The 27,937-nt window shown below is 46.2% G+C and overlaps 1 pseudogene across 1 annotated transcript in view; it reads left to right on the top strand.

Moving 5' to 3' along the window:
* Nucleotides 1-27,937, top strand: part of LOC144767830 (epidermal differentiation-specific protein pseudogene) — a 52,863-nt pseudogene that overhangs the window by 9,240 nt on the left and 15,686 nt on the right. Inside the window, exon 2 of the transcript XR_013598354.1 lies at nucleotides 565-661. The product of XR_013598354.1 is annotated as an epidermal differentiation-specific protein pseudogene (transcript). The remainder of the gene's footprint in view (nucleotides 1-564; nucleotides 662-27,937) is intronic.

Below are 27,937 nucleotides of genomic sequence, written 5' to 3'. Positions count from 1 at the left end.
GTGGCGAGCGGTGCTCACAGCACCGCCCGCCAAAATGCTGGGAATGCACTGTGTGCATTTGCATGTGCCGTGCCTGCCACGTCGTCCATGCAAATGCTACCCCCATGTGCCCCCCACCACCCAAATACCCGAGGGGCCCGCAACGGGCCCCCAAAAGCAGAATCCGCCAGGCTTTCCATGGCGGGTTTCCCGCCATGGAAAACCCAGCACCACTGCCCATCATAATAGGGATGGCGGTGTCTAGCAGACACCGCCAGCATAATAAACCCTTTTCCGCCCGGTCGACTCCGCCATACTAATATGGCAGGGGGTAAATGGGTGGCGGGCGGAGGGAATTGTCAGGTGGATCGCGATCCGCCCGACATCATAATCGGGCCCTTAGTTCTGAAGCTCTGAAGTTACACTGGTCTGAAGTAGATATTTTACTGGTTCCCTCATGAAGATTCCACAATAGTAGCTAGACCTGGTGGCTACTGCTGTGGTGCTGTTGATTTCACACATTTAACTTCAATTAAATTACCGTAACATTTTATGTTGTCAACATTGTTTCTCGTCTCTTTGTAGATCCATCCATAATTGCTGCCTGGCGGGTGAGTTGTTAAGAGCCAGCAGGAGTCCACTGGAAGCCACCTAGGTATTTGGGAAAACAATTTGTAGAGAGGTAAGTGTGGTAGCTTTAGGTTCTTATGTCATAGGTTCCTATTGGGAAGCGAATGCACGGGGAGCTATAAGAAATTAAAGGGCTGAAGTTTCACAAGAGGACATACTCTTGAGAAACTTGAGAGACAGCGTTGTGGAATCTGCTGGACCTCCACTGAGAGGATGCTGATGCACTGCAGCGACTCCACTCTTTTTTTAGTGCATTGCCACTGGATGGTTAATTTATTTTATGTTCCAGTGGCATTGTTCCCTGTTTTGTTTTTGCATGTATGGGCAGCTTACCAGGTGCCCAGCTTTACTTCACAGTGTTGATGAACTAACCATTGGAAATGGATTGTGTGTTTGTTCTAACCTCACAGTGCTGTTCACATCTATGCATGCTGGGACAGGTGCCTAGCCCTACTTTACTCAGATGGCATTGGATGAGGTGGTCCTGGACTTGACCCCATTTTCTAGGGTGTGCCCCAGGGTCTGTGTTATTGGGACCCAATTGGTGCAAGTGCTGTGTAAGCTGAATCTGCGCTGCCAGTTGAAGCATAGTTCCTCCCAGGTAAATCTTTTCCAGTGTATTAGATCAGGATAACCCTAAAATCTTACATGGAACGTACCTCATAGTGCAGGTCAGACACCATACTAGCAGGCATGGGCATGTTAACAATGTCCCAGGTTCCAAAGGTATTAATAAATAAGTTTGAAAAATGGATGGATGTGAAGCATGGTGGTAGGGCATTAATAACCCGGCTTATGGAACAAGAACGCTTCTGGTGAACATCACTTCTTGCACTTCTAGTTGCTTTTTACTGCTGTCAGACTTACTTTTAAATGTTTGTGTTAGCAAAAATAAGCAAAGAGGCAATATAAAGGATAGATTCAAATTTAACATATGAGGCAGAACATCATATCCATTCGGTCATGAAAAAGAGACAACGATCTTGGCCATACACATTGTGCAAAAATGAAATGCAGAATAAGCAAAACTATTTTAGAACCAGCAGTGTCTGTTACATTACGCAGTGTTAACTGTTTGATTTAAGTCTCAAGACCCTTCTCCTGTCAGACTGTCTGCAGTTGATTGCCAAACATTCTTCAAGGCCTTAGTCTTCTATTATTTTGAAAGACACTGTGATAAATGTACAAATAAGAGAAAATATATCCAAACAATTACAAACATGTAGGCAAATATCAAAATTTCGCTTCGGTTAAGTCTCTAAACAAAAAGCAGAAAATCATTGCTTTGTCCAAAGAGGTTTTAACCCCTTTGCTGCTAGGCCTCTCATCTGTGCTAAGCCTGTTTTTTGGCTATTTGGGGTAGATCACACTTAGGCCTCTGTAACTTTTTGTCCACATAAGGTATCCACGCCAAATTAGCGACCTTTTCTTCCAATATCTAGGGAATTTCAGAGTTACCCTGGGTTTGTTGTTTTCCCTCTAGGGGACCTAGAAATTAGCCAAAATGCAGCTAAGTGTATTTTTTTTTTAAATGGGAAAAAAGTGCTGCAGAAGAATTTGTCTGGCTTTTTCCCTGCAAATGGTATCAACAAAGGATTTATGGTACTGAAATCACCATCTTCCCAGCTTTCAAGGACAGAGAGACTTTTGTCAGAAAACCTAAATATTTTCCACAATTTTGGCATTTTACTGGGACATAGCCTATTTTGCAACTTTTTGTGTTTTCAACCTCCTTCCAGTTAGTAGTAGAAATGGGTAGGAAAGCAATAATGTATCCTAGAAAGCTATACATTCATACAAAGTAGATACAATTCTAGATTCAGCAAGAGGTCATTTGTGTAGATCCTTTAAGGTTTGTTTATATAAACTAACAGTTGAAAATAAGAAACAATGAAAATGAGTTGAACAAAACAGCCATTTGCGCCAACATTTTCACCTGTAATTTATTTTAAGTATGATAGCTTTTGTAAAACAATATAGCAGTGCATCTGCTGGAACCTTCTGGTTGTGAATATATATAGGACTTATTGGTTCACCAAAAACCAGAGGAACTCACAGCCAATAGCTGAGCAGCATCTTGCAATGTTTTTTTTTCATTGTGTACAGGGTATATAGCAATTCATTTGGTAAAATATGAAGAGTAAAAAATAGGTATCAAAGACACCTATGTGTTTACGAAACAGGAAAGAAATATAGAGTTTAGAAACAGTAGCTATTTGCAATCTGCGAAATTGTGGGTACCCATAATAGCATGTGAATTATAAGACATTTTTCAAAGTAACTTCTTTTTTACACAGAGTCCTACATTGGGAAGGCAGAAATGCATCAAAAGTCAATTGGTAATAACAGTTGCTCTACAATTCTGTGTTCCTCTAAGTCTCCCAATAAAAATTGTACCTCACTTGTGTGGGTAGGCCTAGGACCCACAACACGAAATGGCCCAAAATGCAACATGGACACACCACAGTTTTACAGTGACAACTGACCCTTTTCTTGCTAAGTGCCTAGCTGTGGATTTTGAACCCTAGCTCAGCAGGCACCTAGGAAATCTAGCAAACCTATACATTTTTTAAAACTAGACACCAGTCGGAATCTAGGATGGGGTGACTTGTGTGGCTCTCACCAGGTTCTGTTACCTAGAATCCCTTGTCAAACTCAAACTTTGTAAAAAAAAAACATTTTCCTAAGATTTCTGTGCTGCAAAGTTCTGGAATCTGCGTGGAGCCACAAAATTCCACCCACTCCGATAAAAATAGTATCTCACTTGTGTGGGTCGGCCTAGTGCATGTGACAGGAAATGGACCCAAACCACATTTTTACAGTGAAAACTGACCTTTTTTTTTAAAGTGCCTAGCTGTGGATTTGAACCCTAGCTCTGCCGGCACCTATGAAAACCTAGCAAACCTATACATTTTTGAAAACTAGACACCCAGGAGAATCCAGGATAAGGTAACATGTGTGGCTCTCACCAGGTTCGGTTACCCAGAATCTCTTCCAAACCCCAAACTTTGTAAAACAAAACACATTTTCCTCACTTTTCTGTAAAGGAAAATTCTAGCATCCGCGTGGTTCCACAAAATTCCACCCACCACGTATTCCTCATAGTCCCCCAATAAAATGGTACCTCACTTGTGTGGGTAGGCCTTGTGCCCGTGACAGGCTACAGCCCAACATGAAATGTGCACACACCACATTTTACAGTAAAAACTGACCCTTTTCTTGTAAAGGGTCTAGTTGTAGATTATGAACCCTAGCTCTGCTGGTTCCTAGGGAAACCTAGCAAACCTATACATATTTGAAAACTAGATACCCTGAGAAACCCAGGATGGGGTGACTTGTGTGGTTCTCAAAATGTTCTGGTACCCAAAATTCCTTGCAAACCTCAAACTTTGTACAAAAACACATTTTCCTCACATTTCTGTGATGGAAAGTTATGGAATCTGCGTGGATCTACAAATTTCCACACACCCCGCATACCCTAATGTTCAATAAAAATGGTGCCTCACTTGTGTGGGTAGGCCTAATGCCCGCGACAGGAAAGGCCCAAAATGCAACGTGGACACACCTCATTTTTACAGTGCAAACGGACCCTCCTTAGGGCTCGCGCCATGCGCTGCACTGCGCAGCAGTGCTGCGCAGCAAGAGTCCTTTTCTCCGGGTTTTCAAAATGGACCTAGGAAATGCTCGTGCGTGTTCCTTTCCTATGGTCGATTTTGATTGGGCTTATAGTGCGTGTTGTTTTGTAAGAGAACACGCAATAGGCCATAGGCGGTCGCGTAGCTCCGCCCATGGCCTATTGGTGTCTGTTACGCGTACCAAAGCCCATATGTTTTCAATTATCGTGCCCAGACACGGGCGCAATAATTGAAAACATATGATTCGCAGTGGCGTGCGCCTGGCCTTGTTAATTTAAAAAGTTTATTGCTCAGCGGCCAGCGGTCCCACCACCGCCTCCTCTGTCTCGACCCACTCGCCGCCATGGGTGGGGTCCGCGCCTGGCTCTTACACTAGGAAGTCTCCGATGCTGAAAGCTTTCTGCAAACAAAAGTCCTCCCCGCGCTTCTGGGACCCCCAGACAGTGCGAGCCACCCGCCATGCCAGGTCAGTGAAACTCACAGGGCAGGGAGGGGCTGGGAGCAAAGAGGAGGGAAGTGCATGTAGGGAGAGTCGGGAAAGCAAGCAGCCTTCATCTCAGACTGATGTCCCAGCAAAGCTTTGTCCGAGCCGTCGGACAGTGCCATCTGCCCTTGGCCCAGCCTGGCCAAGTCTGCACTAGCAGCCTTCCAGGCGCTGGCACGGGGTGCTGCATGTGTCTCAGCTAGGTGCTGGCAGTGCCAGTCACACACCGGCCTGACTCAACACCACCTACCACACTCCCACTGGACTCACTGAGTGCCCGTTTCACTCCTGCCAGGCTCAGAGGAGACAGGGCAGATGTTGGGGTGTAATGCAAGTTTGCACACATTGGCAGTCATCTGCCCCAACCAATCCAGTCTCTGGAAGTAGAGTTTCCCCTGCCCCGGGCAACTTTCAGCCTACGCTGCTTTGACAGTGGCATGCCCTGTCTCAGCTGTGAAAAGTGACATGTGAGCCAGCGCTCTGCCAGTCTCCGTTATAGCTCAGCGGCCGGCGGTCGCACCAGCGCCTCCTCTGTCTCGGCCCACTCGCCACCATGGGAGGGATCCGCGCATGGCTCTTACACTAGGAAGTCTCTGCTGCATGTGTCTCTGCTAGACGCTGGCAGTGCCAGTCACACACCGGCCTGACTCAACACCACCTACCACACTCCCACTGGACTCACTGAGTGCCCGTTTCACTCCTGCCAGGCTCAGAGGAGACAACACAGATGTTGGGGTATAATGCAAGTTTGCAGACAGTGGCAGGCATCTGCCCCAACCAATCCAGACTCTGGAAGTAGAGTTTCCCCTGTCCCGGGCAACTTTCAGCCTACGCTGCTTTGACAGTATCATGTCCCTGTCTCAGCTGTGCAAGGTGACATGTGAGCCAGCGCTCTGCCAGTCTCCGCTATGCCCCAGCTTCAGGCAAGATTTACTTTGATATTCCTCGTTCACTGGCAAGCAGAGCCAGCTCTCTGTTCCCAGTCATGCTCAGGTGGTGCCACCTTCACTGCCAAGCGCTGCTGGTGTCAACTGCACCCGTTCACACCCCAGATCAGGCATTCATCGCTTCCTGTGTCAAGGTCATGCTGTGTCTTGGTTCCAGCACGACCCGAGCAGTGCAGACTTTCAAGCCAAGCTGAGCCTCGGCCGGCTTCTGTCCTGTCACTCACGCTCAGGAAGTGCCTGCTTCTTGCATCCAAGCCGCGAATCATTCCCCCATCCAGGCCAGGCTCAACCAGTGCCACGTTATGGCAGGGTCAGGTTCCACCCAGGCTAAGCTCGGGCAGCGCCTGTCTTGTCCACAGAAACCAGACCTCTCTCCAGTTAGACAGAACTAGTACAACCACCACCCACCCCAATCCGATCATGTCGCCTGCCTTCTACTTTTGAAACCATTTTTTCAGGCTGTGCCTGTCTCTTCCTGGCCCTAACAGGGCCAGCTTGGTCCCCCGGTCAATTGTTGTGCCCACCTCCTCCCACCACTTATCCATACCAGAATAGTGCCGTCTCTCTTCCGTTGCCAGGTTACTGCTCTCTAACAAACCTCCAAGGGATGTGTCATCAGTCTGCAGACTGAAGAAGAAGCCACAGGGCGTCCCCAAGTTCTTTGATCCTTAGTATCCGAGCACTCACAATTTACAGCCAGGAATACAAGACTCTAACATTCTGCACAATATGGAAACATTTTCCAAATATCTCGCCCACGAGGCATTTCTTTTGCTGCTTGTATTTTCTTTTCTTTTGAGATTTGAAGTGGCCTTTATGCTGTTTACCGTCCCCCTGCTTCTCGACTTTTGGCTTCCTCGTTGTATTCAGACACCCAGTTTGCACAGTGGTGGGACCCAAGTGGGAGTCCGGCGCCGATTGGTTGAGACCATCTATGTAAAGTGCATCACTTGCCGTGAAGGGTTAATGCTTAAAGTATACATGTACACAACCCCTTAGAGGCATCACGTGCCATAGAAGTAAGTCTGGGCTGCTGGGTTTACCCATGTGCTGTGAGCACACATCGGAGCGGCGTGGGCGTACCTATCAATAGTGTGGCGTGTGCACACACAACCACACACACATACAACCACACAACCACAGGCACACACACCACCACCACACACACAACCACAAACACAACACACACAACCACAAACACAACACACACAACCACACACACAAACACAACACACACAACCACACACACACAACCACAGACACAACCATAACCACACACATAACCACACACACACACCCACAAGCACACATACAACCACACACACAACCACACACACAACCACACCGTCAGTGTACACTTTCACCAGGCACAGACATCATCAGTCATCAGTGCACGCTTTCACCGGGCATGTTTGTGCTTTCACCGGGCACAAACATCACCAGCCGTCAGTGCACGCTTTAACCTGTCACAAACACCACCTGCCGTCAGTGCACGCTTCCACCAGGCACACCCCACCAGACGTCAGTGAACGTTTTCACCAGGCACACACACACCACGAGCCGTCAGTGCATGCTTTCACCAGGGACACACACACCACCAGCCGTCAGTGCACGCTTTCACCAGGCACACACACACCACCAGCTGTCAGTGCACCCTTTCATCAGACCCACACCACCAGCCGTCAGTGCACGCTTTCACCAGGCAGACACAACACCAGCCATCAGTGCACGCTTCCACCACGCACACACACCACCAGCCGGCAGTGCATACTTCCACCAGGCACACACACCACCAGCCATCAGTGCACACATCAATTGTTAACGCATCCACAATTAACTATTGTAGCAATCGCAGTATGGCACACTTTACTTTTAAATATATTCATCTAAAGCGCAGCATGCCACCATTGCTAAAAAAAATAAATACACATTTTTTGGCCTACAATTTATAGACTTTTGTTGCAATTGGTGTTGCAATATTTAGCAATGCCAATAGCTCAAACTTAATTAATGCGAGACCTATTGCATTGTAAATGCTTGTTTGGAAAAGTGCCTAGCTGTGGATTTGGAACCCTAGCTCCGCCGGCACCAAGGGAAACCTAGCAAACCTATACACTTTTGAAAACTAGACTTCCAGAGGAATCCAGGAGGGAGTGACATTTCTGGCTCCCACCAGGTTCTGTTACCAAGAATCCCTTGAAAACTTCAAACTTTGTAAAAATAAAACACATTTTCCTCAAATTTCTGTGATGGAAAGTTCTGGAATCTGCATGGGTCCACAAACTTCCTGCCACCCAGCATTCTCCAAAGTCCCCCGATACGAATGGTACCTCATTCATTTGGGTGGGTCAAGAACCCGCACCAGGCAAGCCCCAAAAACGTATTGTGGAGACATAAAAATTACCTATCACAAAACGACCTGGTTTTGCAAGGGGCGGGCACCTGAGTTTTTGCCCCAGGCTCAGCATCCATCTAGGGGAACCTACCAAATCCACACATTTCTGAAAACCAGACAACATGCTTTTTCAAGGGGGTCACCTGCGTTTTGGTCCCGGGCTCAGTGGCCTTCTAGGGAAACCTACTAACCCCCCACATTTCTGAAAACTAGACACCCTGGGGTGTCCAGGGAGGTTTGGCTCATGTGGATCACCTAATGTTTTCCTACCCAGAATCCCCCTGCAAAGCTCAAATTTTTCACTTTTCTCTCTGGGAAAGTTGTAGGATCACTGGGCTGACACAAATTTTCTAACACCCAGCATTCCCCCAGGTCTCCCGATAAATATGGTACCTCACTTGTGTGGGTGAGTCAAGTACCCGTGACATGCAAGGACCCAAAATGGATTGTGGAGACATCAAAATTACCTATGACAAAATTACCTGGTTTTGCAAAGGGGGTCACCTGAGTTTTTGGCCCTGCGCTCGGTGGCCATCTAGTGAAACCTACCAAACCCACACATTTCTGAAAACTAGACACCCTGGAGAGTTCACAGAGGTATGGCTTGCATTGATCACCTAAAGTTTTCCTACCCATAATCCCCTTCAAACCTCAAATTTACCTGAGCAAAATCACTGTTTCCACACAGTGTTACGTGCGATGACTGTGCCGGCACAATTGTCCTACCACCTTGCATTCCCCTTGGTCTCGAGAATAAAATGATACCTCAAAATGAACAGTTCCTTAAGTACAAATACATACTGGTTGGATTTGGCACGAGGATGAGTGAAGGTTCAGAGCGTAAAATTATGTCAACAAGAGATTTCACATAAAGGAAATGCACAGTTAATAAATAAAATGTGAAAAACCTGAAGCAATGACTCACAGCTTGTGAGCTGTAAAGCAATGACAATTGCAAAAAACACTGTTGATGGACAGAATGTAGAACAATGTCATACATTCACCCCAGTACAAGGATCTGGGCCTAAATCCATAGTTTTTTTGCACTCCAAACGATGGATTTGGGCCCAGATCTTTGGACTGGGGTGAATGTGTGACATTGATCCACATTCTGTCCATCACCTGTTTTATTTGTAAAGCAATGACAAGGCACCAACCTCTTTAAAAGCAAATCACACAACTTTCATACATGACACACAAGACCATTCACACCGCCAGCCGCGGGCACAGCACATTACAGCAATCACATCAACTGACAGCGCCATTCAAGGGTCCATGACTTTTATACGCCCACATGACTGACACAGTAATCACACCAGCTGTTGGTAGATATAGTGTGTTCAGTGGCGTTTGGCTAGAAGTGTGTGTGTAGTGACCAGCAGCAATTCACTACACACACACCGCCAGGCAAGCACCAGCCCACCCACACCGCCGGCTAAGCGCCAGCCCATGCACTCCACCAGCCAAATGCCAGCTCAAGCATACCGCCAGCCAAGCATCAGTCCATGCACACCACCAGCCAAGTGCCAGTCCATACACACTGTCATCAAATAATTTTTAACAATAAAGATAACACAAACCAATTGAAACTAGACACAAAACTATAACTACAAACACAACAGCTGTAACTGAAGACATCATTCTAATGCCAACCGTGAAACTGAACAACAAGTATAAAACCATACAGACCAGGCACTACACTATTAGACTCACAGTTTCTCCCAAACTCTCTTTTGAGTGTGATACCATCTGAAACATGTGGGCACACACTGCCTAGGATTAGAAGGACAATCAGCACAGTGCATACGACTCTCCTTCCTCAGACCTCTTCGCAAACAGACTTTTACTGGGATTATTTTTTGGGGGCGTGGGAGGAATTAAATCGAGAAAGTGGCAATCTTTCAATCTAGCCACTCTACTCTACCACTCCAACTCTAGGAACACTTGCCTGTTCCACTACAACAAGGCTGCCTACCACAGACTCCTGAAACTGAAAAAAAGTCATCTTTGACATTGGAGAACACTCCTTGAACAAAAGCATTAATAGTGCTAAATTTAAAAATGGGTGGCCAACTTCTTATACCAAATGTAAGCCTTACAAATAGCATTGTAAGGTTCCAACCTCTGATCTACTCTATTGACACCACCCATGTGCTTATTATAGTCTACAATGCACATAGGTTGGTGCACTTCAGCAACCTGATCCCAAACAGCCACAGGTGAAGTCCTTTCATCATGGATGGAGTTGGCATGTACTCATTAACAGTGGGTGGAGAACTCTACCCCGCCCGTGGAGTGTGCAGAGTTTTGCCTACTCCACTTTCTGCGGAGAACGTGGAGTAGGCAAAACTCTGCACACTCCACGGCGGAGCGGAGTTGGCCAGACGCCCGCCTCCACCCCCTATTAAAAATTAATTTTAAAAAGCACAAAAAAGACTTACCTTCAACTGCAGCGTCCCCGGGATGCCGTCCTCCTCTTCCTTGCATCTAAGGTTGATCTGCGCATATGCGCGCGAAGCAGATGCACATTCCTTGCAAGAAATATGCATGTGCGGGAGCGTGCGTATGCCCAGATCACCCTGAGACACAAGCAAGAGGAGGAAGCCAGCCCGAGGACACCGCAGTGAAGGTAAGTCTTTTTCCTTTACTTTAATGTGCTTTTTCAATACATTTTTAATATGGCGTGTGGAGGCGGGTGGTGGAGCAAAGCAGAGTTCCACGGAGTTTGTCCTCAACTTCGTGGACCTCCGCGTAGTGCCGCTCCACCAGCTGTGCCCGGGTTAGTACACATCCCTCCTGCCCACAAATTTCACAGCTAGCAGTTCATCACTACACAAGGCACTGCACTGTCCCCTCTGAAGCTTCTTGCAAAGCTCTTCTGGGTAACATTTACAGTTAGAGCGGATTGTGCCACAAGCAAGAGTGTCCACTTTGAACAATTCCTTAAACAATTGCACAGCAGTGTAGAAGTTATCTAGGTTCAAATGGTTACCTTTGTAAAAAAGTCCTCTAGCATGTCCCAACACAATTTTCTCTGAAACTCCTAAAGTAGACGGACAACCAGCGAAGAAAATAGTGGAATCCCTACCAGTGTACACCTGGAAATAATAGACATATGCTGTCCGACTCTCAGACAACATATACATCTTAATTCTATAATGTGCCCTCTAGCTAGGAATGTACGGTCTAAAATCCAACTCATCAACAGCTATTTCTTTCCCTAGAATAAGATCTCTGAAAATCGATCTACAAAGTGATCAAGGACAGGCCGAATCTTAAAAAGACAGTCACAGTCAGGGTGTTCTTGTGGCAACGCTGAAGCATTATTAACAAAATGCAGCATCCGAAGCACAAGTAAATACTGATCACTACTCATAATTGCAGGAAATATGGCCATTGCCATCAATGGACTGGTAGACCAATATGAAGCCATGAATGGCTTTTTATCAATCCCATCAAAAAAGTTAACCCCAAAAACCTATTCATCTCATCCAGATTTGTGGGTGCCCACCAGGTAGCTCTAGAGTAGGGCCTTAGTATGTCACTGTTGTCCCTCATCTACTGTTCGGCATAAAAATTAGTCTGCTCAACAATCTCAGCCAAAAATACATCATCCATAAACAACAGAAAAAAATATATAGGCAAAAAAAACTACACCCGGCATCACCACTAAAGGCAGGCAACACCAGCTGTACCATGTTTGGATCAACCCAGAGTCCAGCCCTTCCAATGGGAAGCCTTGCAACCCCATGCTGCAATCCAGAAGCCTCTTGCTGCACCATCAATACATCAGTATCCTCCTTTAAAACAGGCCCTTCATCCGCACTGAGAGTAGCTTCATCCGCACTGAGAGTAGCTTCATCCTCACTGAGAGTAGCTTTATCATCAGATATTCCTTGTGGATATAAAACTCACTGCCAGAATCTTGCACTCCCTCCTCTCCCTGAGACGCACTGTCAGTCTCATAATCATGGTCAGAGAAAGATTCAAAAAGCATATCAAACACCTGCTGAGCAGTAATTCTGCCGCTATCCATAATCCTTACTAACAAAGGTAACTTGTCAAACAAGTCAACAACAACAAACTTTGTAAAATAAGTAATAAACAAAATGTGGGTTATCACAAAGACCTATATGCTTCAAAACTATACCGCTAACTTGTCAGAAGCAGCTAGATTCACCACCACCTACTCTGCACAGACACAGTAAGGACCACCAATATCTCACAAAAAAAAAGAAAATTACACATAAAACCACGCAAAAGACTAGGCATGGGTGTAGCTCATGGAGTTTTGCTTCGCAGAACTTCGCAAAGTTACAAAAAACTCCACGATGTTCCGTGAGTGGTGGCGTGCAGTGCGAACTGCAGTTTGTGCTGGTATTCCTTTAGCTTGTGTAGAAATTCTACTAGAGCAGCAGCTCGCGCTCACGAACTTACCGTTCGCGATCACAAACTTACCGTTAACGATCGCGAGCGGGGAAAAAAATCCGCTGTACATTGCGAGGTGGAGTTTTCTGCATTACATGAGCTCCGCGGAGTGTGAAGTGCAGAAAACTCTGCAAACTCCGCGAACGGAGTGAAGTTCACTGCCCAGGCCTAAAAAAGACATTGCAAAGAATTTCACACACAAAACACAAACTAAATATGCTGCTGTTATGATACAACTTACAAAAAATTCACTCATGCATGACAATAATACTCATTTAGAGTAAACACAACAAAAACTGTTTTTCTTACCAAATAAATGCAACTAAGCAGAACTGCAGATCAACCACTGCTGAAACCGCAAACAAGAACCAAACGCTTTGCACTAGAATAAAAAGGATAACTAAAACATTACAATCTCATATGCAAATAATGCACCAGTCTACACACAATCAACCGGCCAAGCTGGGGGATAGGTGTTCTCAAAGCACAAGGTTGATCTGCCCCCAAGTGGGGCAGAAACAGCCAAAATATTCACCCCTGTAAAAGGTGAGCGGGCCTTGCCCAAGGGGCTGCTCCCCAACAACATTAAAAAAAACACAGTTGTCTAGTGACTTCTGCCCACCTTGGGGACAGATAGGTCTGAAAACATATGGCCTATCTGCCCCCGAAGAGCCGCTCCCAAAACAACGCAAAAACAATCCCTGGTGTCTAATGGCTTCTGAGCCTGAAAACATAAGGCTGACCTGCCCCCAAGGGGGCAGACATGTGCTCATTATTCATCCCCATAAAGTGGAGCGACCCTTGCCCAAGGGGCAATTCTCCCAACAAACATTTCTCCGCATGCATTACAAACAATAGAAAAACAAACTAAAACAAAAAAAATCCCTGATGTCTACTGGGCATTCCTGCTGCACTTTTGCACGATTGTGCAGCAGGAATGCTCAAAGAGTCATCCCCCGATGCTGCTTTGATTCCAAAATCCCCCAACCCAGAGGAAAAACTCACAGCTTCTGTCCTGGACGTGCTGGAAGCAAATGGCTTCCAGCGCCCACGGTGTGACGAAACATGTGTCGGCTGTTTTTTTCATTTCTACTGACCAAGATTGAATTATAAATCTATTCTTTATGTAACCCTGGATGTCGACCTTCGTCACTTTTTCCTCAAATATTGTTATATTTATTTGGTTTTAACCTAACATTCTGATACGTGTGCACAGGACTTGGGCCCCAATCCAGGTTCAGACCTGTGCACTGCACTGAAACTGCACTTATTGTCGTTACAGACCACATTAGATGCTTTCAAGATAAGAATAAGTCATCTTTGCTTGTGCTGCTTGAGTTGTCTGCAGCCTTTGACAGTGTGTATAACCATAGATTACTTCTGAGGCTGCAGACGATTGAAATCCATGGAATGGCTCTCACAGAACCCAGGACCTGCATCCTTTTAAATAATGCACAATAGACCTTGACAAGAGGGTGCTTCAGGGCTCCTGTCTTAGCCCCACACTGTTTAATATCTACATAGCCCCCTGTGCTGAAACCATCAGAGCATTTGGTTTCAAACCTCTTTCATATGCTGATGATACTCAGCTCCTAATCTCTTTTGCCAAAGACCTGAATAATACTCAAGTCTGTGTTGCAGCCGGGATGAAAGTCACCTCTTCCTGAATGACCAATATTGTCTCTAGCTGAACACTAGCGAAACGGAGGTCATGCATTTTAGCAGAGCCCAACTGCTCTGGCCCCTGACTGGTGGCCTTCTGAATTAGACCCACCACCAACTCCTAAAGTTGTAGTAAAAAGCCTGGGTGTTTGCCTTGATCAGGTGCTGACTATGAAAGAACAGGTAGAGGCTACCACTGGCACCTGCTTTCACATGATGCATCTGAGTCTTTCCCTTACTTCCACTTTTTGAGCTTTACATTTTGGTCCAAGCATTGGTTATCAGCCGCCTGGACTATTGTAACACCCTTCTGGCCTCTACCAGTGAGTCACTTCTTACTAAGCTACAAGTGGTCCAAAATACAACAGCTCGCCTTATCCAAAATCTTTCTTCAAGGGCTGCCTCTTCACCCCTTTTACGCTTACTTCACTGGATCCCAGTGCAAAAAAGAATAATCTTCAATATCCACTGTATAACTGTATAAATCATAAATCTCTCACTGGGAAAGGACCGAGGGCCCGATGTAGGTCGGTCGGTAACGGTATCCAATTTTACAGAATCGGTAAATTTACCGATTCGGTAAATTTACCGATTCTGTAAAATACCGAATCGGTATTTTTACCTATTCGGTAAGTCTCAGATGTAGGTGGGACTCTTCTGAGTCCCACAGGCCCTACAAAATCGGTATTTTACCACACAATCCTATTGTGTGGTAAAATACCGAATTCAGGTGTACATGCACATCTGTGCATGTACACCTGTGCCATGTGACAGACAGACATGCCCTTAGGGCATGTCTGTGTGCCAAATGGCGCACATGCCTATTTGTGGGGTGCCAGAGGGTGTCAAAGTGACACCCCCTGCACCCTTGCAAAATTCGGTATTTACCGATTCTGTAAATACAGAATCGGTATTTACCATTGATTCCTATGGGCTTCAAAGCCCATAGGAATCAATGGGAAATACCGATTCAGTATTTACAGAATCGGTAAATACCGATTGTTACAGAATCGGTATTTCAACATCTGGAAATACCTACATACCCACCCTTTAGATTTACCGATTTTTAATTACCGAATCGGTAAAATTCGGTAATTAAAAATCGGTAAATCTAAATTACCTACATCGGGCCCCTAGTTATCTTTCGGCAAAGCTTACACCTTACCAGCCAGGTAGAACCTTAAGATCCACAGACAAATCCCTTCTTACTATTCCTTGAATCAGGAAATCCCGTTCGGGTGGTCGACCTTTCTCCTACTTAACCCCTTTGTACTGGAACAAACAAAAAAAACTATAAACATACGGAAATGCACTGATCCCCTCAAATTCAGAAAACATCTCAAGACTGAGCTGTTTCTGACCTAGTGTGCTCTTCTTGCCTGAGTCCTATGCTGCACCAAGATAACCCTCCTGGGGTGATTCGTGTAGCTAAACTGACGAAACATAACATAACAAACCCTGATTTTTTAGAACCTATAATGGGTGGACTATCCACCTTTTGTACAAAGATAGGCAGGTCTTGTTCTCTCTGTTAGTCCACAATGTTGTACACTTCAGGTTGACTGTTGATTTCATAGGAACAGTTACTTCTTTCATCATGCTCTTAGGGTGCCTACTTGTTAGAATAATCCTGTCCATTGAAATTGAGAAATCTGGATGAAATCTGGATTTCCTGACTCATATTCATAATTCTCTCAACATATTTTAGGATTGGGCATCTGCCTTGTTGGGTTCCCGGCCTAACTAGAATGTTATGGCAAACTATTACTTCACGAAAAAGAGTCATCATCATCATTGTACTTCATCCATAAAGCAAAATTAGCATATTCGGTCCTCGTTTGTAATCAGCCTGCAGAACAAAATGCGCTAGGCAGAAATAGGGTAAAGATTGTCCTGCGTATCTAAACCACCTGTGTTTGGACTGGTAGCTCCATAAAATGCAGTTCATGGAGACAGGTATACCAACACATTTTCAGCTTGGCTGCCAACAGCCAATCGGATATTATAAGCACAGAAATATAATCTTTAAAGGATAGCCCATCAGATTTCTGATGTTTCAGCAATCTGATTGGTCACCCTTTCGACCAATCAGAAGAGGGCCCTTGTTAAACTCATTCTGAGTGGTGCCGGTTGGCCAATCATAATAGATATTGGATGAACTACCCCCAACTCGGGGGTGGATAATGGTTTGCAGTGCAATATATCCTGCTGTTGGTATTCTTTTCCTGTCCCTTTTAAATGGAAGTGTATTCTGGGAAAAAGGATTATTGCCCTCGGAATTCACTTTTCTCACAAACATATGCTTTAAATCTGCAGCATACAGTTGACATTTTGAACATCTTGATTTGCCCAAAGATTGAGTAGATATTCGCTCAGGAGAATATTATAACATAAATATTATCCAATGCTGTTGGAGTTTTAAATTAACTGATATAATGGCATTGTCTATACTCTCCAGTGAGTCCTGTAGTTCCTCCTGAGTTATCATCCGACTAAGTTTCTCTGAAACCATTGGTCCATCATCACTAGCAGCTGCTAACAACTTCTGATAAACTTTGCCAATGGTTCCAATGTTGATAATACTTATGGGATATTCGTCAACTCTAAAGGCCTCTAACCCAGTACAAAGTAGTCCCTCACTTGCATATACTTAAAAAAAGTATTCTGTTGTAATCCAAACTCCTCTTTCAATGCTTCAAAAGATCGAAACCCCTGTCCATCAAAAAGTTGCCCCAATTGCAAGAGGCCCTTGCGCTGCCAGCTTTTACCAACAGAGTCATGAAATATATCGGGCAGAGTGGGATTACCCCATAATTTCATATATGAGTGCATTACTGGGACAAAGTATTCCTTAAAAATATCCAGCCATGTCCTAGTGATGTCCCTTATTATCTTGAACCTAACCCGTTTGTAGTAATTCTGGTCTGTCGTTTTTATAAAGAAGAAATCCAGTATTAGGCCTGCAAGCTAATTGATATGAAAGCCAAACAAATTTAGTATCAGGCCCATCAAGTAAACTTCGGAAGCGGCCAGCGAATGCAGCCCAAAAATAAAGTTTAAAATCTGGATGCTTAAACCCCCCCTTGCTTGTACGGTAGTTTAATGTACCTAAGAGGTCTTTTTCCACGTCTGTAACCCCAAATAAAACTACCTACTACGCTATCTACCCGTTTAAAAAATGAGCACGGAACCCTTAAAGTAATTGTCCGAAAAAGATACAAAAATATCGGTAAAATATTGATTTTAACTATATTACACCTCCCGTATATACTGAGAGGGAGCCATTGCCAATTATATAATTTAGCCGTAATAGTTTTATGCAGTGATTTATTGTTCAAAGAGACCACCTCGTCCACTCGGCTACTTAAACATACTTCCAAATATACTGCTGTTGTTGTGATTCCTGGCAATTGCGTAACCGTTACAGGCAGATAAATTAAAATAGTCTGGGTCCTATTCACATTTAATTTTTTAACTTGAAAAGGAGCCAAAATGCTGTGCTTCTTGCACAATTTCAACCATAGCCTCATCTGGCCTAGAAGAGTAGATAGCAATGTCGTCCGCGTACACCGTTAGTTTAAGTTCCATACCGCTAAGCAAAACTGGGTTAATCCCTGCATTTCGCAACAAATGTGTTATAAAAGGCTCAATATATAACGCGAACAGTAATGGGGATAGCGGACATCCCTGCCGCATACCCCTTACAATAGGAAAATGAGCAGCTGTAAGACCATTCAACTTCAGAGCTGCTATCGGATTGCTATCCAATTTTTGAATTGCAGAAATGAACCTTTGACCAAGACCGAATGAAGACATAATTGACCATAGTGCTCCCCAAGCAACTCGGTCAAAGGCCTTCTCTGCATCCAACATTAACATCCCCATTTGCTGGTTTCATTGGCCAGAAACGTCAAATGCAGCAATTGCTGTATTAATAGGTCCTGCTGTGTCTCTGCCAGGGATAAAACCAAGTTGTTGTTCTGACACTAGCTGGTGTATAGTCTGTGCCAGCTAAAAAGCTAATATTTTAGATTTTTTTTAGCGTCAGCGTTAATCAAAGATATGGGGCGACATGATCCCCTTTCCTTTACCAGTTTCCCCTTTTTAGCAAATACTATATTATTAGTAATTTTCCAAGTGGAAGGAACATCCTCCCCTTTTGTGATGTTATTAAACAAAATAGTAAAAAGTGGTGCCAATATATACAATGGGACAGTATCTTCACCCACCACTTTACCCATTTCTAAAGAGCTCAGCGCTAACTCTACCTCCCCAGGTTCAATATCTCTTTGCAAATAATCGCAATCTATTGAATTGAAAACCGGTAAATCAGACTCTTGTATATAATCCAAAGTTGATTGTATACTTGGGAGCGCTGACTCGTCGTATAGGTCTGCATAAAAAAGTCTAAATTGTTCCATTACATCTTCTGATCTAGTATATGATAACCATCTCCCCCTTTTATTGTTTTAATATAGGATCTAGCCCTTTGATCAGCAATCTGAGTAGCTAACAGATGCCCTATTCTTTCTCTGTATTCATAATGCTTGGACTTATATTTATGGTATTTGTTCGCTGCTTTATTCACTACCCCACAACTGAGTTTAGCTCTAACTTCTACCAGGCGGTGATATATTTTCTGCTCTGCCACATCTTTTTGTACAATAGCTCTTGCATGAGGGAGTGCATTAAAGGGATTATTAGGAGCTGGGCATGTGGAGAGAAAGGCTAGGCTGATGAGAAAATGGGAAATAAGTAAGCATGGGCGAATTTAGCGAATTTGCGATTCGTGAATTTGCGGATTTGCGAATTCGCGATCTGCAATTTTTTTTGTTTTTGCGTGTTCACGGGGCGCTTTGCGTGTTCGCGGGGCGCTTTGCGTGCTCGCGGGGTTTATTTTGGGCGAGACCGTGATGCGCCCTCTGGTTCATCACTGCCACCCTCTCGTTTTTTATGCCCTTCTGCCCTCTGTACCACTCGTTTTTGTGCCTTTCTGCCCTCTGCCCCACTCGTGTTTGTTCCCTTTTGCCCTCTGCCCCACTCGTTTTTGTGCTCTTCTGCCCTCTGCCCAACTCGTTTTTGTGGTCTTCTGCCCTCTGCCCCACTCGTTTCTGCCCTCTGTTCCACTTGTTTTTGTCCCCTTCTGCCCTCTGCCCCACTCGTTTCTGTGCCCTTCTGCCCTCTGCCCCACTCGTTTTTTGTCCCCTTCTGCCCTCTGTCCCACTTTGTGCCCTTCTGCCCTCAGCCCCACTTAGAATGGCGCCGGCAAGCTGCCAGCGCCATTCTAAAATAGCTACAAAGTCAGCTTCAACATGAAGCACTATTAGATAAAGTAAAGCAGGTGCTCGAGTTGAAGGTCTAATTAAGTTACACAATCATTAATCACCCCAAGTTTGGGGTGATTAATGATTGTGTAACTGAATTTGAGCTTCAACTCGAGCACCTGCTTTACTTTATCTATTAGTGCTTCCTATTGAAGCTGACTTTTGTAACTATTTTAGAATGGCTCTGGCAGCTTGCTGGCAGCTTGCCGGCGCCATTCTAAAATAGTTACAAAAGTCAGCTTCAACTTTTGACCCAATCCATGCCGCTCACGGATTTTGCGGTAAATTCGCGAATCTCGCGGATTGCGAATTTGCCGAAAAGCCGCAAAATCCGCAAGCGGAACGGATTTTCCGCCCATACTTAGAAATAAGGAGAGCAGTGAGTAGAGCCACGGGGAAAGGAAGGCAGTTACGTTTATGAGAAGAAGGGTTGTGGAGGAGGACACAAAATGAGTGTGAGATGGAAAGAACGAATGATGACATGAGGAGTAGAAGGAACAAGAGAAGAAGACATAGGAAGAAGAATTTGTGTCTCAAGAAATGACCTGTCTCAAAAGTGAATTGGCATGCAGCAATATTTTCAAAATAATGGGTGTTCTTTCCTGCTGATTGATATTGCAGATATGGATTGTTGTGGGAGGCCACTTGGAAGGTGCACCACCAGTTAGTAAGAGTTGTTGGGGTGATCCAAAGGTGACACAGGTCAAACTAGCAGTCTACAGGTCCAGGCAGGGAGAGTTTAGGTCCATCACTCAAGAAGGCACAACTTCTCAAAACAGTTGTTATTAAGGGTCAAATGCAGCATAGAGCATCTCCAAACCACTAATTATTAAGAATTTATGGGTACCACAAGTAGTGGTGTAGGCTGCAAGGTAATAGCTTTCAAAGCCAGGAACTTAGGTGCATCCCACACCAGGTAAAATAATACTATGAATTGAGGTCAGTATCCTACAGTTGTGTAGTAATAAGAAGCACATTGGAATGATTAAGAGAAATTACAATAGCATATGAGGGGAATGTGGGTTATTTTTTTCAGGTTTATGTGCGCCTCAATGTCTAAAATTATGAATTGAGGTCAGTATCCTACAGTTGTGTAGTAATAAGCAGCATATTGGAATGATTAAGAGAAATTGCAATAGCATATGAGGGGAATATGGGTTATTTTTTCAGGTTTATGTGCGCCTCAAGGTCTAGGATGGGCTCTTCACTCTGGTTGTGGTTCAAGTGATGTCTTTTTCCCTTTCCATCACTCTAATAAAAGTTGCAGACAGAGTGGAAAGAAGTCGAAGACAACGTATGGGCTGATTAACATGGCCGGCTGACTTCAGTCCGCCCGCCATCGTCTTGGGAGTTGGGTCCGCCCACCTACAAGGCGGCAGTCCCACAGGGCCAATTACAGTGCAACTGCCATGGTGGTGGTCACATTGGCCACCTGCTGCAATACAAAACAGAGACCACACACATATCCCTGCACTCCATGGCATGCACCATGCGATGCCTGCCACATGGTGCAGGCATATGTAGGAGGGAACCATAGGTGCCTCCCCAGGTCCAGGTCCAGGTCCAGGTCCAGTGTCTGTGGGCCAGGGGGAAGGTGGGCCAGCTACATGCCCCAATTGCTGCCCTTCTGGCGGGTAAGGGACATTGTAATCTCTATGGCGGTGTCTGGTAGGCACAGCCAGCATTGTAGGACCACAAACCCCTTCGATGGACCTGTCGAATCTGTGGCGGTTGGTCTTTCTGACCGAAACACAGCCACTCGCCATCACAGTGTGGCAGGCGGTAAACATGTTCAAAATGGCAGGAAGACTGCCACCGACAGCCTGTCGTGCAGTCTACCCGCCATTGTAATCAGCCCCTTAGTCATGTGAATTGTTGGAGAGATATGGATATGGTCTGGGACTAGGAGCTTGGCTGGGCTTGTGAAGCAGCAAAAATACAAAAAAATCACAGATCCAGGCAGAGTGACACAAGGCTCAAACACACTAGAAGAGACCATTTGTTGTGATAGCAGGCAAACAGCCCTTTGAGGCTTATAGGTACGGTACTACAACTGTAAGAGATGCAAATGAATTCCAAAAAGATCTCAGCTAATCAGAAGGTGGTTTTGCAGCATATGTCCCTGAAATGAACACAGGGGGCCTCATTTATGAAAAGTGACGCATCGCTGCGTGAAAACAACGATGCGTCACTTTTCATTGCGCCCTCCTTGCGACATGATGGATGCGTCATATTTACAGTATGACGCATCATGTCGCAAGGAGGTACAGATACATCAGTATTTCTGACGTATCTGTAGGCGCAAAAGTGACGCATTGCTAGAGTGTCACAAAAGTGACTGAACTGCAGCAATGTGTCCTTTCACATGGGGCAAGCCCCATGTGAAAGGGCCTGCATCAGTCTTACGCCTGCTGTGAAGCAGGCGTAAGATATTGACGCATTTGCGTCCTAGAAGTGACGCAGTGAAATCGCATAGATTTCACTGCGTTACTTCTACGAGCCTTACTTGCATCAGAACGCCCCCTCTGAATACATTATACCTGCCACAGGTATAATTGGTGCAGGGGTTAACAAAGTGACGCATCTACCCAGATGCTTCACTTTGTAAATATGATGCAACATGGTGCATTTTTTACGCCGCTGGTGCATCACAAAAACTGACGCACCGGCAGCGCAAAAGTGATGTAAGGGCTTATAAATAAGCCCCAGGATGTGCAGGATTAGCACAGACCACATCCTTTTATTTGAGACGAGTGCCTTAAGTTTGAACCTTAATTGGTCCATCAATAGCTTCTTGCATATGACACGACCTGCAGCAGCTTGCTGAAATCAGTGCAGTAAAAAAAGCTTTCCTGGCTTCTTCATTGCATCATTTGTTGATTCAAAGCAGAAGCAATGCACCTGCTACAAGCCAACCTTTTGTGGTACTAGTGGGCCTAAGTCAAAGAAATAAATATTCTCTTTGGCCCAATCAAAACCACACAATTACAACCATACAATTTGTTCATACCGCATCATCAGAGTATAAATGTTCCGAGTCTCAAAATGCATATAGCAGATATTTATTTCATATAATATATATAAAATATTATATTTTATTTCACATAATAAAAACAGTTTAATTAAAACATGATTATGTTAAAAATATTTAGTGAGTCTTTGCATATCTTGTAAGTACTCAGTTGTATACATATATAGCAGGAAAACATAGAAGTCAAACACTTTTACAATTTTACAACATTAATACACAGAAACGGGAGAGAGCAATAGACAAAAACAGTTCATGTCATTGTATAGAACCATCAGTATCTATAAGATTATCTGTTGCAGTTGAAATACTTTTTATGTATTTTTTCATTAACTAGCAGATATCCTAGTGATCTAGTGTCTATACGTAAAGTGCATCGACGCGTTTCGGTGGGTAGCAAACTGTGAAAATCACCTTCTTCGGAATTGTTGGTATCTCCCGGCTATCAATATTATAATCTTACCAGATTTAATTTTGAAGCACACCAGCTCTTAGGAGTCCTCAATATATTCTAAGGCTTTTAGAGACCTGTGGCCAAGAAAATCTGGTCCATTGACCCAATAGGCGATATAAAATCTGTATTTTTAAAATGACTCACTGTGCCAGTAGCATTCAAAAATAAAGGGATAAGTATCTATCTCCAACACAATCAGTGTCTGCAGACTCTTATTTCTCAACTATTTAGCAGATGGATACAGTCCTCCCGGGTCAGTACCTGGATCCCTTACGATTTCAGGATCACAGGAACATCAATTTTCCTTCCTTCTTATTGTAAATAACACGAGGACCCCACCTCCGGTTAAAAAACAAGCTAGTGAGCAAACAAAACTTTGAGGCCTATAGGTACAGTACTACAACTGTAAGGTATGTCAATTCATCCCAAACAATCTCAGTCAGTCAGAGGCTATTGCTGGAGCATACCTTTCTGAAATGAACACAGAAAATGTGGGATGGATGCAGACCTCATCTTTTTGGGCAAGTGGCTCAGGCCTGGAAATCTGGTCATATTATTGTTTCTTTCATGAAGCCGGCTTACCTGCAGAGCCTTAGTGAAATTATTGGGGTAAACAATGAGTTTGGCATTAGTTGATTCAAAGCAGACAAAATGTAAACTGATACAATGGAATGTGTAGGGAAATGATGAAAGAACGAGCAACTCAGAGACACGCAGGGGAGAGGCAGGTGATGAGGTAGACATGGCCTCCAACTACCTCAAATGGGAACCCTCCATCCTGGGTCAATGCATGTGTATGGAGGACCCTGGTGTAGTATGGTTTAGGGCCTCCTTTTGCGTGCATGTTATGTTAGCATGACTTATTAGAAGTTTAAACGCCATTTTTACCTTTTGTCTGCATTGTGCTCACAAGACTGCTTTTAGCTGTTTTTGCAAGTTAGCTTTCTCGAAGGTCTATACATGGGAAAAGGTTTGTTTTTCGACATGTCTAGACATATTGTGTCCCCAGTCTGTAAAGTGAGTGCTGAGCCGTTAAGGTTATCATAACGTGTGAGCCTGTTTATTGGCATGTCCGTGTAACACATTCTAGACACAACATTTTGGCAGCTACGAGCCGAGCAAGAATCTGGCGCCTTTATCATAGCACACTTGCCAGATTTTCACACACTTGGAAGAATCCAGGCATGCCGAGAGACTACCCGGTCCTCATGTAATTTACACTTACTGAGCGGACAGGTAATGCTTGTTTCCGGTCCAGGGAAGACATGGCTTGGCAGTTCGGGCTGGACTGTTCCCATGAGGCACAGGGTCAGACTGATTTGCATATGGCCATGTCTGAACTGGGGTGGCTCAGTGAGCTAAAGAATGGTGATGGATTAAACCCAGATCAGTTGACTGGGGGTGTGTTTGATTTGCTCACACGCTCCATCCATCATTCCCTTTTATATCGCTTTGTTCTGCAGAACTGGATTTTTGGAGACCCCCCACTAGGAGAGTCAAAGCCAGTGGTGCAGGGGACACCTTAAAATCTACGGGTTCGGGGGCGTGGCCAAGATGGCGACCTCGACGGACGCAAGTTTGTAGAGCTCCCGGTCCCGGCCCCAGTTCTGACCCATACATAGCTCTTTAGTCCCCCCAGACAACTCATCTTAAAGCCCCCGACATGGTGGTTAATGAGCGCTGCCCGCCTGGATGGAGGGGACCGCAGCGGCTGCCCATCGCGACACTGTGCTTCAGCGGTGTGGTCGCTGACCGCACTCCGCAAGTCTGGGGTGAGACGGACCCCGGGGATATAGCGCCTGTCCCGGCCAACTGACGGGACTGGAGCCGGAAGAAGCTGTGCGGATTCAGAGCGCCGGAACCGGCTGTGTTGCTGAAGCAGCTGCCCCGGAAAAGGAGGTGAGCGGTGGGGTGAGTGCTCCTGGTTCGGACTGGTGCAGAACGCGGGAGCACGAAAATCGAGGCCTAGGCTTCAGGGCCTACCCCTGGTGGGGGGGAAGACGACGAGCACAGTCAGCGCTCTGGGGGCAAGAGAGGAGGGCGAACAGAGATCCCCCCAGCGAGCTAGGGCATGTAAAGCTGCTGAGGAGTGAAGAGGAGATAGCGCCCGAAGGTAGAAGCCTGCGGAGAGCAGGGACCCCCTGCGAAAATTGAGGCCCAGGCTTTATGGCCTACACCGGAGGACTGATTGCGGGCGGCCACCGCGTGGTGGGCAACGGAGGGGATGGAGGCCCAGGCTGACTGAGGGGCCCATCCACAGCCTGAGACCGGGCTTCAGGGCTTATCAGAAGTAGCCCTCTGCAGAGAGCCATTCGGATTGCTGCGGCCGGGGGTGGCAAGGGGACACCGCCACATACCTCCAGAGAGCACGTCACCCGGGAGACCCCTGCCCGGGAACTGGGATCAGAGGGGTGCAGACGCTCACTCCACTCAATGGTCAGGCAGTGAAGAGAGAAGGGGCCCGAGAGAGGTAGGCCTCCCAGAGCGTCTAAGACGAACCGTGCCTAGCCGACCGGGACTGGGATCTCCCCCGTCTGGAGCGGCGAGGCGCTGTGTGACTAGTAAGGAGAACGGCTGGTCCGAGCAGCGGCGGAGTGCCCGGTACATGTACGGGCTAGTGGGGCATTGTGTCCCTTTGGAGGCCGTTCCACAGCACGACCCCTGAGGACGCGGTGCTTGGGTCATCATGCCGACAGCGCCACGCAGGGGTGGCCGCACTATAACGGACATGCTGATAAAAGGGACCCCCAAAGGGGGAAAGAGCCCGTCGGGCACTGCAGCAGCCAAAGACACCGCTGGGCCAGACGATGAGGGTGCCCCCATAACCAAAGCATTTCTGGAATCCCTATTCAATTCCCTGCGGGAGGACTTCTAAACCTTGAAACAGGATATGACGGGTGAGTTCCGTGTGCTCCGTCGAGATGTAGATGGCTTGGGGGAGCAGGTCGCCGCAGTTGAGGAGGCTGACCAGTCACGTAGCGAAGAGATGGAACACCTGCAGCAGGAAGTGTTGCGCTTACAGGAGCAACAGGTGGATCTACAAGCCCACGTGGAGGCCCTTGAAAATCGTTCCCAAAGGAAGAACATAAGAGTCCGAGGTTTGCCATCTAAAGCGGAAGGGGATAGCGTCACCTCCTATTTGCAGGGCCTTTTCAGGGAGATCCTAGGGGAAAGCGAGGACTTCATCATCCGCATTGACAGGGCGCACAGGGTGGGCCTGGCACGCAGAGCACCCTCTCCTGCACCGGATATCCCAGCGTTCCTCCCTGACTTTCCACTGAAGGAGCGTATAATTAATGAAGGAGGCACGTCAGAAACAACCTCTCTGCTACCAAGGACATCAAGTGGCGCTCTACCAAGACCTCTCAGCCATCACCCTGCAGAAGAGGAAGGCCTTCGGAGTTGCTACAACGTTCCTACGCGACAAGGGAATCCCATACTCCTGGGGTCATCCCTTCCGCCTTGTTTTCAAATGGAATGGTGCCCTACAGCAGCTTCGGTCATTAAGAGACACATGTGCCTTGTTAGGGATCGACATGAATGAGAAACCAACAGGAAGCGAAGAAGCTGGAGGTTCATCACAGGGGAGATCCCCGCACTCCTCGGGGGATGGATGGCAACGCGTGCGACGCAGACGATCCCCTAGAGTGGTGCTCCAACTGGACCCGGCCACAATGGCACAGGAGCAAGCAGCGGCCATCCAAAAAGTGTCCAAAGACAAAGCGACGTCCGACTGATATGCCTCCTCACAACAGGGGGGGGGCTTCCCTTTCTTAAGCTTTACTACCATGCGGGTCTGGTGGGGGCTGGGTGGGGGCCATTTGGGTCGCCAGGGCCATGTTCCCCTCTATTGACTTACACCATGGGTCTGGCCGAGATAGTGACTGGTCCGGGACTATTTTGAACACTTGGGGTTCCTCGTTGGGGTTAGGGAGGGTACAGGGCTGGTGGGCGGGAAACAGTGTGCCAGAGGGGGTGGGGTGTTTCAAGGGGTGGAGGGGGGGAGGGGGGCAGTGGTGGTAGCAGGGGTTCGATCCTTGAGGGTACAAAGCGAGCTGAGAGCTTCCCACACACTAGATGATGCTGTTAACTTTAGGGACATGGAATGTTAAGGGACTGAACTTCCCCCAGAAGCGTCAAAAGGTTTGGAAATATATTATTGACCACCAGCTCGATGTTGTGGGCCTTCAAGAGACCCATTTGACTAAATCGGACGACTCCCGCCTTAAGCACAAACAATTCCCACTAATTTATAGGTCGTCCGCCTCCACAAAGCAGAGGGGAGTGGCCCTTATGTTCCGCTCGACCTTATACTTCCAGCCCACGGGAGTACAAAGTGATAGAGAAGGGCGCTGGGTCATGGTGAAGGGCCTCCTACGGGGTAGACTATGCACCTTTGTCGTACTGTATGCACCCAACTCCGGTCAAAATAGCTTCCTCCACACTCTATTGGGTAAAGTCATGGATTTTGCTGAAGGGCCTCTGCTTCTTATGATGGACTTCAACCTGGTCTGGCAGAGGGACATTGATAGTACTCACGCTCAAAGATCTGACACAGGCTCCTTTTTCCCGGAGTCACAGCAGAAGGTTTTGGACATGTGCCTTTTTGACGCATGGCGGTTCCTATACCCCCACTCTAGAGACTACACTTTTTTTTCACTCGTTCACCGCTCATACTCCCGACTAGACCACTGTTTCCTGAGTCAATCACTTCGGGGCGACCTCCGCGAGGCCAAGATCCTTCCTTTATCGGTGTCCGACCATAGCTTGCTCGCGGTGGGCCTCCAGTGGGTAGTGAAGAGTAAGACTGGCCCTAAGTGGTATTTCCCTGCATCCCTGGTTTGGGATAAAACCTACTGTAACACTCTGAGGGGGGATTTTACGGAGTTCCTTGCCCACAATGACACGGGAGATACCTCGGACTTTACAACATGGGACGCTCTCAAAGCTTGTATCCGGGGGCAATGCATG

This window comes from Lissotriton helveticus, chromosome 7 (genome assembly GCF_964261635.1).
Source record: "Lissotriton helveticus chromosome 7, aLisHel1.1, whole genome shotgun sequence".
Lineage (NCBI taxonomy): Eukaryota > Metazoa > Chordata > Amphibia > Caudata > Salamandridae > Lissotriton > Lissotriton helveticus.
This window is presented reverse-complemented; position numbering and strand designations above follow the sequence as displayed.